The 12,807-nt window shown below is 35.6% G+C and overlaps 1 protein-coding gene across 5 annotated transcripts in view; it reads left to right on the top strand.

The window, feature by feature from the left end:
* The window catches only part of ST18 (ST18 C2H2C-type zinc finger transcription factor), a 147,894-nt gene that overhangs the window by 70,339 nt on the left and 64,748 nt on the right, over positions 1–12,807 (top strand). The gene's annotated exons all lie outside the window — the stretch shown is intronic.

The raw sequence follows: 12,807 nt of genomic DNA, 5'->3' as shown, positions 1-12,807 counted from the left end.
GTCCCCATTCAAAAATAAGAGCTGAAATAGAATTTTTGAAATGGAATTTTGCCTATGCCTGGATAGTTGTTCTACATTCTATTCAACAACTTCCATTAAAACTTCCAGTTCTCTTTCTGATTAACAAACAGCTGCAATTAACTCTGATATGTAAGTTTTATGATGAAGTTAACTTTCCTGGTGCAAGGTTAAAGAAAGAGAATACAGGGTATCATTACTGGCCAGACAAAATAAAATAAGATGTTGACTAAATAGCAGAGTAAATGAAGGTTTTCTGCACCATTCATGGGGTGATTTGAAAATAATATGAAAATACTTGTATTCAGTATTTCTTTTTCTTCCAAGTTGGAGGTTTGAGCCTACAAACCCTTTCCTCCAGGAAAGAGCTGAGTCAGGGGGGCTGGCTCTCCCACAGGAAGCAGGAGGTACTCTGGCAAACTGTGCGTTCCTGTAGACACATCCAGCCTTAGGAGGTGATAGGGAGGAAAGGAGGAACAACTTCCAACCTCCTACTTAAGCAGTACCTTAATGTTTTGGTTTTTTAAATTTAATGATTTTTGCAAGCATATTATGCTCACAAGATTTCTCCTGTAGTACAATTTCTATATAAAATTATATGAAATACTGTGCTAGGAAAATTGAAGAAGGGCACATTTTATTTTCTTCTAAAACTAGGTATTTGTGAATCCACAAAAAAAGAATATATCTAGTCTTATTATATATTAATATAATATGCAAAAATACCCTATTTTCATCTCCATTATTATGAAATTTCACAGCTATCATTATTTTATGGCTAAGAATAGAAGAGTAACCCTGGCTAGTAAGGCTCAGTGGACTGAGCACTGGCCTGCAAACCAAAGGGTTGTCGGTTGAATTCCCAGTCAGGGCACATGCCTGGGTTGCCGGCCAGGTCCCCAGTAGGGGGCGCACTATTGGCAACCACACACTAATGTTTTTCTGCCTCTCTTCCTCCCTACCTTCCCCTCTGTCTAAAAATAAAATAAATAAAATCTTTTTTAAAAGAGAATGTAATCTTCAAGTAAATAGAAAAATTCATAGTACTGACTAATGAAAATAAAAAGAGTCACTTTGAACTAAATTTTACAAATAAATTTCATTTGAATTGTCAGGATGCTATTATTATTCAACCATATTTAACTTTTATAATAAAATACTTGTCATAGATCAGCTAAGATGATGCATTAATTCTTTAAAGTTTTTTAAAAGTAAGGTTTAAATATCTTGTCAAATATAATAATTATTTTGGCAAAGCAAACACTCTATGTGAATTTCATTTTTGTATTTATTCTTGACTAAAATAAGATAACATATTTAAAATTTCAATACTTTTAGTTTTATATGGCCATTTTACAAAATTAATATAACCACATATATTTTATTGTTTTTATATATTTAAGAGACAGTATTTTGAAGTACTACTCAATAAATTAAAATAACAGTCAGGCTTTAATGGAGCTAAATTTACTAGCATACAATTACAAGTCTCCCTTTGTTTTTAACTTCTTCCTGAATTATTTCAGTATCTTGATTCTAAAATCTATAATGACCATCTCTCTGCTGTCTTTAATTTTCTGATTTTATCTTAATCTATTCAGCTTGTATTCTTCTGGTGAAATTCCTATGATCTATCATATTAGGTTTCTAAAGAGATCAATGAACTATATATATATATTGCATGACCAAGCTGTGGGTATACATTAATTGAATTCTTTAATCAATTTTTAGGCAATTAAAAGGAGTTTGATAGTACCCACATTATTAACTGAGATACACTGTTTGTCTTTGGTTATAAATTAGAGAAAATTTATATCTAAACCTTATGTTAGACTGTATTCCCAATGCCAGTGTATTATTTTATGTTTTACAATGATTAAATGGTTGTTTCCTTAAAAATTTTGGTTCTTGTAAAGATTGAATTATCCCCTAAATTACATGACTGTTTTCCACAGGAAGCAGAGTTTGGGACTGATCAGTTAACTTATCTTCTGTCTCATGTCTGTTTGTCTTGCAAAGCACCCCCTTTGTGGTATGGGGAACTAGGAAAAAAAACATTCAGGGGTCAGTGAACTCTTGTTCTGAGGAGGGCAGCCCAACCACATTATTTGTACATTCAGTGGATAGCTTTTAGGATCCTCTCATGGAGAAAGGCAATTCCTTAGGTTCACGTTTGCCCCAAAGTCATGTTTATACACTTACATCTGAGTGGAGTTCAACTTCAATGAACATTTACTGAAAATGTTACAAAGACACACGGGTCTTATATTATGCAGAGGAGATATAAAAATGAATGAGAAACAGTCTCCATCCTCTTGTAGAACTTTTCAGGTTACTGGAAGAAAGAATTACAATTCAGAGGTTTAAGTTGTATACTCACGGTAAATGCCAAACTCTCTGGTGGCATAGAAGCAATGTGTTTTGATAATGTTGCTAGAGTGACATCCCAAAGGAGCTATGCTCATCCCGCACCAAAGGGCAGCAGGAGGTTAACTCCACCTAACTATTACCACACAATTCCAAACCAGTTTTTATTTTCATTATTAGTAGTAGTAGTAGCAGTATTGCAGTGTGATGTATAAGAGCTTGACTATTTTATTAAAAAATACCGTTGTGAATATTATGCAATTAATTTATCATTCATAAAACTTAATCTCAATTAAATGAGGAAAAAACATCTACTAGCTCTGGCCTTAAGGAAAGAAATTCTCCCCTTTTAGAAACCTGGAGTTATCAAATAACCTTGCCAATCAAATCAGTGTTCCATGACAGCAAACCAACCATCAATAAATAGCAACAACTTAGATGCTAAATTTATGACATGAGTAATAGGAGAAGCTTATATTATAGGTTTACTGTTGGGCATGCCACAGTTTGACATAGCTCCATAAATATGAGCATGGTCACAAAATTCTGAGACATGAGTGAGAGAGCTGGCTCATGAGTTTCAGGGACTGTGCTCAAAGAATGAACAGTATCTCTATACTCCTCACTGCATAAGAGTAAATTTGTCCTTTGTGGTGGCTTCTACCTCTCTTATGAATCATGAGGCTCATTTCAAATGTACATGGGACTTTAACTTTTCCACAGGATCCTTTCTCTTAATTTCCTAAAAGTTTAGTCAAGTAGCTGTTGCAGAGTATCTGGGAATCCACAGTACAGAGTCTCAGGTCAGAGGGTCTCAGAAGGGGAAGTGACCATTTCTTCAAATTCACAAAGGAAGGGCAGCAAGAATATAGCATTATATCAAATGTGACATCATGTCTTAGGAAAAAAATGATTATGTATTGTTCAAATTCTTACCAGAAATTATTTAATCATTTAAGGTACTCTGTTCATTTTGTGAAATGTACAGTGGGAAAATATTAAAAACTCAACTTCCTAAGGCATATTATTAACATTACATATTTTTAAAACATTACGTTTTTAGATTTCAGTAGATGGTATTTTAGATCATTTAAAGGAAGCTTATGTTAAAACATGGGAAGAGGAGTATTCATCCCGTCCACTTCATTTCTGACCTACTCTCTCACATATTGCTTGTGTTACTCATTTCAAACTTAATATTCTCTGTTGTCAATTATTTTTGTCTCATGTGTTTACTCTCTGTCCATAGTTATATCATGAGTTCTTAGAAAATAGATACCATCTCACACTTTTATATTTTTTATTATACCAAGCTAATAAAAAGCTCCTTGGAAATGTCACTGAAATACATCACTTTTTCAGTTTTTAAAGTTGAATATATAATTATAAAGATTCACCACAAATGGATATTCTGGTGGAGCAATGTGAAAATCATATGTCACAACAATACTGTACTGGCAAATAAATTAACATGTTTTTCTACCATTGGTCTTTAAATTTGAAAGAATATGTCTTGGTTTTCTAAATGGATAATAATGAGTCTGTCTTCACCTCGTTGCTTCAAATGGAGTCAAGAGCAAACCCACAGACTATAGCCAAGACTATGTATCTTCTAGGCTCTCAGAACAAAGACCACAAGAAGAGCTATATCCAAGTTTTATAAGTCCAGGACGAGCTCCACAGCCATCAGTACTTCCAGCCTAGCAACCGGTACCTGCCTTCAGCCCCCAGGGCTAATCTCATCATGTCCTTGCCCCGGGTTAGGTTCCCTGAGAAACAGACTGAGACAGAAATTTTAACACAATATTTGGGGGTGGGGGTGGGCATGCTCCTGGGAACAACACCTGTTAGCAGAAGGGAAACAAGACTGGGCAGAGGGAGAAGTTAAATTGCAATGCAGTTGCACCAGAAGTCTCAGTCATTCCACCTGGGAGCTCTAGTGCTGAGATTGCTCTTCAGAGTTTGTTTTGCCTTAAGCCGAGGGTAGGTATGGGCTGCCCCCATAGGGATGTGATTTGGGGGTAGATAGTTCTCTCACCAAAGGCAGTTTCCAGAAATGGATTCAGCTAAACTCCATTAGCTTCTGACACTCTCACTAGGTGGGGAGAATGAATGCCTTAGTCCTGAAGTAGGGAGAGGGTAGTGGTATGCCTCAGTGCCCAGCACAATATACTCCTTCACAGTTCAAATATACTTGCTTTGTATATTAAACTCACTGTCTACTTAATTTTCTATTCATTCCTTCTATCCTTGTCAAGTACTTCTGCTAATCTAAATGGCTTACTTGGTGGACTGAGTAACACCTTCATCCCTAAGGGATCTGAATCCCTGGTCACCATGACCTCCAGATTCCCTGGTTGTTGGACATGTTGATTTACTGCCGAGTGTGGACCAGGAAAAAGCAGGAGACCCCTCAGAAGATCACTCCGGTGTTGAATGTATTCTTCACTGTCCCTGCAATATTAATGTCAGCCTTACTGCTCCCCATGACCAGGGTCAGTTACTCATGCCAGGAGGGTGACTCTTTCCCCTGCCTGCTGATCACTAAGCACAAGAAGCCCAAGTGACTAAAAGGCAATCTCAGTTTAAATGTTATTAGGACTTATTCTGTGTGCCCTGGTAGAAGATTCTCCCTTTGGGAACTACAGTTGTTGGACCTGCAGAACCAAGATTTGGGTTAAGAAATGTACAGATCCTTCAGGTTGGTTACTGAGAGTCATGGCAAAACAAGCTGTTCCTAATTTCATCTCTTAGTTCTTGGACCCATATATTCAGACGGCCCAGGATATAGTATTATATAATGATCAAGAGTGCATATTGCCTCTCAGGAAGGTACCCCATCTTGGCAGGGTATCACCTCCAAGCTAGCAACTCAGCTATTCCTTCAAGAGGTCATTATACTACTCCACCAAATTGGCAATTTCTGGCATGTATATTAAACAGTGTATCCAATAATTTTGTTCTCAATGTGGTCTTCTTAACTGGGACCCTTGGTCTAATGAGATGTATGAGAATTCTTGTTGGTAAGGCAAACTTCTGTAAGCCCTAAGACAGTGGTACTGTCTGAGACTCTGAAGGCAAGGAAGACAAATTCATATCCAGAATACATGTAAGTTCCAGTCAAGTTGAATTGCTGTCCCATCCAGAACAAAAAGGATCCATTGGCTGGTTGGTCTTTTGAAGGCATGGTATAATATTGGGAGTGTGACATCTATCTCTGTTGCTAGCAGACTTAACCTTGAGCTGTGAGAGTAGCTAAATCAATCTTGGTAGGTGCCTATGCTGTTGGGCCTATTCAAAATCTCAATCCCTGCCACTAAGTCTACTCCATTAATGACACCATTGTGCCAGCGTATGAAAGCTGAAGGTAGAGGCCAGCTGACTTCTCCTTGCCAGGCCATTCTGTCCGAATGGCGATTAAATGCTCATTCCTTGGTATATGCTCTCTGATGGATGTCATCATGCAAGGTAAAGACTTTCATATTTCATCCTGACTCTCACATGCGTTTTCCTCAGCCCTCCTTGTCCCTTATCTTTGAGCTAACCTATTCATTTCCTTGTTCCTTCCTGACTATTTAAGCTATTAACTTTGCTTATGAGTTCATGTATTTTCTAAGCTTAACAACTTTTCAATCCATGCAAAGTGGAAGACTAGTTACACCCTTGCTCTGCACTGTAGCTCTGTCCATTTGGAAAATTTCTTCTCTCTATTCCTTTCAGAGCCACCCTTAAGTGGTGACCTGCAATCCAGATTGCAGTCAGGTGCTGAGCCAATGAACTTACCAAGTTCATCCTTTTTCATCCTTTGTATGTGATATTCATGAGCCCTACATGTAGCCCATTTTTGACAGTTAAGCATCAGGTACTGCCATCAGAGTAGTGGATGTCATGAGGGTCTGCTCATACAGCTTACTTGTTCCCTTTAGACTTGCTTCAGCTCAGTACTGGAGCTTTATCTTATGATGAATTACTTCTGGTCCTGCTTGCATTGTGACTTGGTATATCTAACAAAAACCAATTCAGAACAGTCAGTTCTGGTCACATGGTCAGGGGTTCTGTCTCTACTAGGGCTGTTTATTGAATACTGTATAGTTCTTTACTGCAAATTTACTTACTCCAGAAATCTGTGGGTCTGTGTCGTGATACTTCCATTAGATCTTGCCATTACCTGTTATATTTTCCTTCTGCTACAGATACCTTCAAGCATACCATAGGCTCTGTCAAATTTTATGTCCAACCAGCAAGGTTGTCCATAGTGCATCCAGGCCCTGCTCTGCATCTCTTTTGAAGCTGGTCACCTCCCTCATCACTCAAGTCATGGTTCAGAGTAGTATTTCCAGGTGTGGAATGTGCTGTTCCCAGAACCTAAATGGGTCTAACTGGCATGTACTTCTTTCTCAGTGGTAGCAAGTATAAAATGCAATAATTTGTCTTTTATTATAATGGGAACACCCAGAATGCCCCAGGCCACTGAGCCCCTGAAAATTTCACTAATATGGCGTGTCCCTGAATCTTTGTTGGTTTATCTTCCACCCTCAGGAACAAAGATATATCACCAAAGCTTCTAAAATGACACTTTTTGCTAATCCATTCTTGTTGACATGATATCATCAACATAATATACCAATGTGATGTTTTGTGGGATGTCCTGTTATCCAGGTCCCTTTAGACTGTTTTATGATGAGGAGCAGCAGAATTTGCACAGTTTTCAGAAAGACTATAGATCTACACTTTTTCCTTATTATTGGAATGCTAACTGCCCCTAGTTCTGTTCTCTGATAGGGACAGGAAAGAACATATTTGTCATGTTGGCGACTGCAAAACACATATTTGAGTCTGTGTCAATCTGCTAAAGTAAACATCACGTATTTTGGTCTAGCAGCTGCACAAAGGACAATTATTTGTTTGAGTTTGTGATAGTTTATTGTTGATCACTAGGATCAATTTTATTGGGGTCCACGCTTGTGAATTTAATGGCAAAATTATAAGGACCACCAACCATGCATTTTCTAAGTTTTAAGGGTGGCACTAATTTTTTTAATAATTAATATATTTTATTGACCCGTTTGATTATAGTTTAAATAAAGAATGTATGTTACACACAGCAAAATGGTCAGCAGAAGATGTTTGACTGTCAGCTTTTTTTTTTACAAGAGACAATCTTTTGTGCCTGTGATGTAATTTTGTTTCAAAGAATGTGCATGTAACCTCCTTTATTTTCTTTAAAAAAAAACAACACTATTTCACACACCTTCTAGAATATGATACTTTGGATTTACTGTTTTAGTGATCAGAAGGGAGATTTTATAGAGATTTCTACTTAAAGTTCCTACTTTATTAGCCAAGAAGTCAGTGCATGTTTTTGCATTTCCCTGGAAGTGAAAGAGCCAGAGCATCTCTTCATTTATGATCAGCTCTTTTGTGATGTGCTCGCCCACATTTTTCCCCACTTTTTACATTGATTGTCATTTTCTTATTTATTTGGAATATTTTTTGTATATTTTGGATATATGTTACAAATAACTTCTCCCACTCTGTGGCTTACTCTTTCAGTCTTACTGATCTTTCAAAAACTGTTTTGAAGGGGATAATAGAAGGACATAGGTATCACAAAAGTAGAGCTCATTGAATCTTCACAAGGTGAACCTTCTGTGTAAACAGATCAAAACAGAGTATTGATAGGAAGCTCTGCTTACTGGCTATTATATTTTGGTAAATAAAAGTTTTTAATTTTAATGTATTTTAATTTGTCTTTTCTTGTAAATTATTGCTTTTTTATAAACTGCTTAAGAGATCTTTGCTAAGATCATGAGGATATTGTCTCACATTTTTTTCTAGAAGCTTTATTGTTTTATAGTACATGTTTTGAATCCATTATCCTTCTGGAATTCTTTGTTGTATATACTAAAAGGTAGAAGTCAAGACTTTTTTTACCCCTCAGATAGATATCTAATTGACCTAGTGCTATTCATTAAAGAACCACTCTTTCCCAAATGACACCTTTTTCATAAATTCACCACATATGTGTGTTTCTATTTCTGGCTCCAACTGATGGAGCATTTGTCTATTCTGTTTCATTGGTCTATTTGTTTATGATTGTTCCAGTAAAATGTATTTTAAATGCTACATATTTATGATAAAATTAGACACCCAACTATAACTCTTCCAAGTTTGTTGTAGTTCTCCTTTGAGATGATCTTTGCTATTCTTGTGTCTTTTCATTTTCATACAAATTTTAGAATTAACTTGTTAATTTATTTTTAAAAATCTTCTTGTAATTTTTTTGAGGAATTGCATTGAATCTAATAGATAAATTGGGGAGAATGAAAATCTTATATTATTGAATCTTTTATTTTATGAACATTTAATATTTCTCTATTTATGTATCTTTAATTTTCTCAAAGTGCTATTTATTTTGTATAAATTTTACACATCTTTTGTTATATTTGTTCTTAGGTGTTCTTATTTATATCAATTATAAGTGGTTTAATTTTTAAATTATTTTTCTAATTTTTATTGCTGGTTTACAGAATTTCAAATAATTTTTAAAAGCAATCTTTACTAAATTTACCTCCTTATTTGGTTTTATTTGTATATTCTTTTGGATTTTCCTCAAACACAATCATGTTTCTGAAAAAAATAACAGTTTAAATTTTTCTTTTTCAATCATAATACCTTTTAATTTTCTTTTTAATTCAAATTCATACTTTCTGGTCCCTTTCCATGAGTCTGTGGTATTCTGTCCAATTTGAAGAAATTAGTAGAAATATCCACTATGAATTTTCTTTGGACTCAGGGATTAATAACTTCAAATCATTTTTCTTTTATGTTCTTTTGGCGGAGAATGCCCAGAATATATCTATTGTGAAACCACATTTTTCTTTAATCCTCACTCGAGAAATGCTTATTGATTTTAAAGAGAGGAGAAGGGAAGGAGAAAAAAGAAGGAAGAGAAACATGGAGGTGGGAGAGAAACATCGATTGCTTGCTCTTAGTATCTCCCTGACCAGAGACTGAACTAAAAATCTAGGCATGTCTGACCGTGAATTAAACCCATGACCTTTTGGTTTGCAGGACAACACCCAACCAACTGAGCCACACTGGCCCAGGGCTGAAGCCACATTTTAATTTAATTTATTTTTTTAATTTGTATTGTATGTTTTCCATTATCCTTTAGTCCCCGTATACCCCCCTCACTGCAGTGATTGCCACACTGTTGCCCATTTCCATGAGTCATTTTTTCCTTTTTGCTCAATCCCTCCACCCCCTACCACATTTTAAATGTGTTACATATCCTCTGGTAACTTACACTAAAAATGTATTACTTTGGAAAATAAGCGGGAAAACTATTCTGGAGCCCAGTGCTTACTCTACAGACTTTGGGGTGTTATAGTACCTTAATTTGTTGTACTCTTTTATGAAACCTGAAAAGTTAATGAATTTGACTTCTAAACATACTTCCAACACTGAGTTTATCATTAATGTTATCTAATTGTTTTCTTCAGTCATTTGTTGAATACAATTTCAGTCATATATTGTCATCACAGAGAATACCATTTTGAATTAAAATTTGAGATTCTAAATGGAAACATCTTTCAAATGTGTACCAAAATTTTCCCTTGGGTAAAAATTCAGATATTTTAAAGATATTTTAATAAAATCACAATTACATATTTGAAATATGGTGTGGAAAAGTACTTGGTGCATTGATAAAGTTCCCTGGAGGACTCTGGATGTTTAAAGCAACAGTTTGATTGAATAGAACAATAAATGCAGGGGTATTTTTTCTCTTTCTTTCTCATCTACTAGAAAAATATAGATAATAGAGCTCATTTATTTCCTTAACATTTCAGAGCTCTGCAGATGGGAAAACACAACCCAGTGGAAATTATTTCTGGCAACCTTGAGAAGATATGTTAGCATTTTGTGGCATTTCTTTCAGTGACATGTAAAGCATGGCTTTCCCTCATTGCAGTGTCACAGTGAAGTGTCACAATAAAGCCAAAATAGTGTGCCCTCAGGGAAAACTAGGGAAAGGGACCATTTTCCATGCACACAAAAAGGGTAATATTTATTATAAAGCCTTTCATTTTAGCTCCAAATGCTGCCAGGACCATAGCTACTTTGCAATGGAGAAGTGCACAGAGTGTGAGATTTAAAGCAAATGTTATGTATAATTCTAATGTAATTTATGTAAATATAAATAATATGTAAAAAGGAAAATGCATTTATAGACATACAAGCATGCATAAATCTGAACAGTGTGCCAGGGAGATAGTTTGTGATGTTGGATAGTGGCAACATAAGCCTGATGTTGATGGAATCCAAAGAGCACTTATCTGGGAGTCAGAACAGCTTTATCTTGACCTATTTTTGTCCTTACCAGAAGATGTTATCTTCTTTATCTACAACATGTGATATAAAAATTATTATCCTTGCTTAATGGATGAAGAATTTGGTCTTCCAAAACATTCAATTATTTGGTACTGATCACACAGCTAATATTACTTAAGGAACTTCATATGCAGTATCAAATATAGATATAGTTTAAGCTAAATTTGTACTTTCAATAAAACCTTGTATTTCCCCTTCATCATTGCACAGTTATTATTTGGACCCAAATACTAAACTTGATTTTTATTGCCATTAAATATCACCTCGTTAGTTTCATTCTACTCCTCCATACTATGGACTTTCTGGGGTCTTAATTACATTTTGCGGCATGTTTTTCATTGCTGCAACTCAGTAGCATCTCCAGAGCTAATGAGCATTGTATATATCTGCACCCCAAGCGCTGGGCAATGCCCTGTGATGGGCAGCTTCTTTCCAGGTGGAGAGGTGGCTGGTTTATCCAGGTACTGCTTCACCCAATTGTCAAATGCATGTGGAAATTATCCAAAATCACTGTTCTGATTTGGCAACAGGCAGGAGACAGCATGAGCCTTGGGGCCTATAGCCTGGGATGCAAATATAACACCACCAACTACCAGATATATGATTTGGGGAATGTAATTTGTCTTTACATGTACATGTAGATAACAATGTTAACAATACAAAGTTTGTAAGGATCTTACAGGTAGTAGATGTACAGCCTCCTTCATCACCCCAGCTATCAAAGAAAGAAGTGACATTTCTCTGACTGACCAGTTCTTTTTAACAACCCCTTCCACTCCACATCACCTTGATCAGTGTTTCCAGCACTGACAGATTTTCATTGTCATAAACTTTCTCAGCCTCTTTCCTAATACCAATGTGATACTTAAATTGGTTTTTAGAATGCACTTATTTTTTCCTGGTTTAATTTCTGAATTACATTTTTCAGGACCCTCTTTCATTTTCAATAAAACTTCTTAGTTTGAGATAATGGTTTAGTGGCCTTACTTGTGTTTTTCTGAGCATCTTCTTGGAAATTCACTTTCTTTAGGACACTTTAACTAGTTTAGGGAACTTCTTGAACTCCTCTTACATAACTAGGAAGTTTATCTCCCCTTGATATGTTACTTCTGTCCCTCTTCCTTCAAAGGTCCATCTCCTTGACAAACAAGGCAAGTGTAAGGGTAGTTCTCCTTCTCTGTGCTTGCTTTCGTTATACCATAACCACATGGTATAGGCTGTTTTTCTTGACAAATTAGTAGGTTCAGGCCATTAAGTTGTTTGCTTCAGCCTTCTTATAAAGACATGTGTTTGCCCTCATGGTCGTCTGGTTATATTCTCTTTTTTTCTGTCTTCTGTACATAGTCACTGTAAATTTGGGCTCATCAGAGAAGTTTTGGAAAAGCATATTAGTTTATTTGGTAATTACACTGTTATCCTCCTCAGAATAATTTTAAATTCTCCAATTTTTATTCATTTTTAAGAAATTTTTAACCACCTGAATAACCTTTCCTTCCAGAATCTTTTTATTTTCTTATAAGGAAAACCATGTTTTTTTCCTATAAAGTTTTTAAATCTAGTCTTCTAAATCCAAGGATTCATGTATGACTATAAGCAAATAATTTTCATGAATCAGTCACCATCTTTGCACTGATTTTTCTAAGAGAACAACTTAACGCCTTTATCTATTTAGTATTACTACTGAGTATTTAATCATTGTGATGAAAATTTTAGTGATGAAGTAAGTAATACCATATTACTTTGAGTCTAGGATTCTCTCTTCTGGTTATTTTCATCTAAAGCTGTTGCATTTTTGTTCCTAGAGCATTAAATAAATATCCCTCATAGACTCACTGTTGGCTAAATCCTCTTGTCTTCCTGAATCTTGCCAAGAGAATACTTGTCTTAACTTAAATACATAGAATGATCTGCATTAATTCAGAGTGAGCTGTATGTAGGAAATCTATTTTGAAAGGGCTGCCCTCAGGAGCATTTTCAAATAAAACTATGTGAGAACAGGAATAAAGATAAATTTTCCATTTTTTGAAA

The sequence above is a fragment of the Pteronotus mesoamericanus genome, unplaced genomic scaffold (assembly GCF_021234165.1).
Source record: "Pteronotus mesoamericanus isolate MK-2021 breed Mesoamerican mustached bat unplaced genomic scaffold, CSHL_Meso_final scaffold_54, whole genome shotgun sequence".
NCBI classification, from domain to species: Eukaryota; Metazoa; Chordata; class Mammalia; order Chiroptera; family Mormoopidae; genus Pteronotus; species Pteronotus mesoamericanus.
The sequence above is the reverse complement of the archived record's forward strand: the minus strand, read 5'-3'. Positions and strand labels throughout refer to the sequence as shown.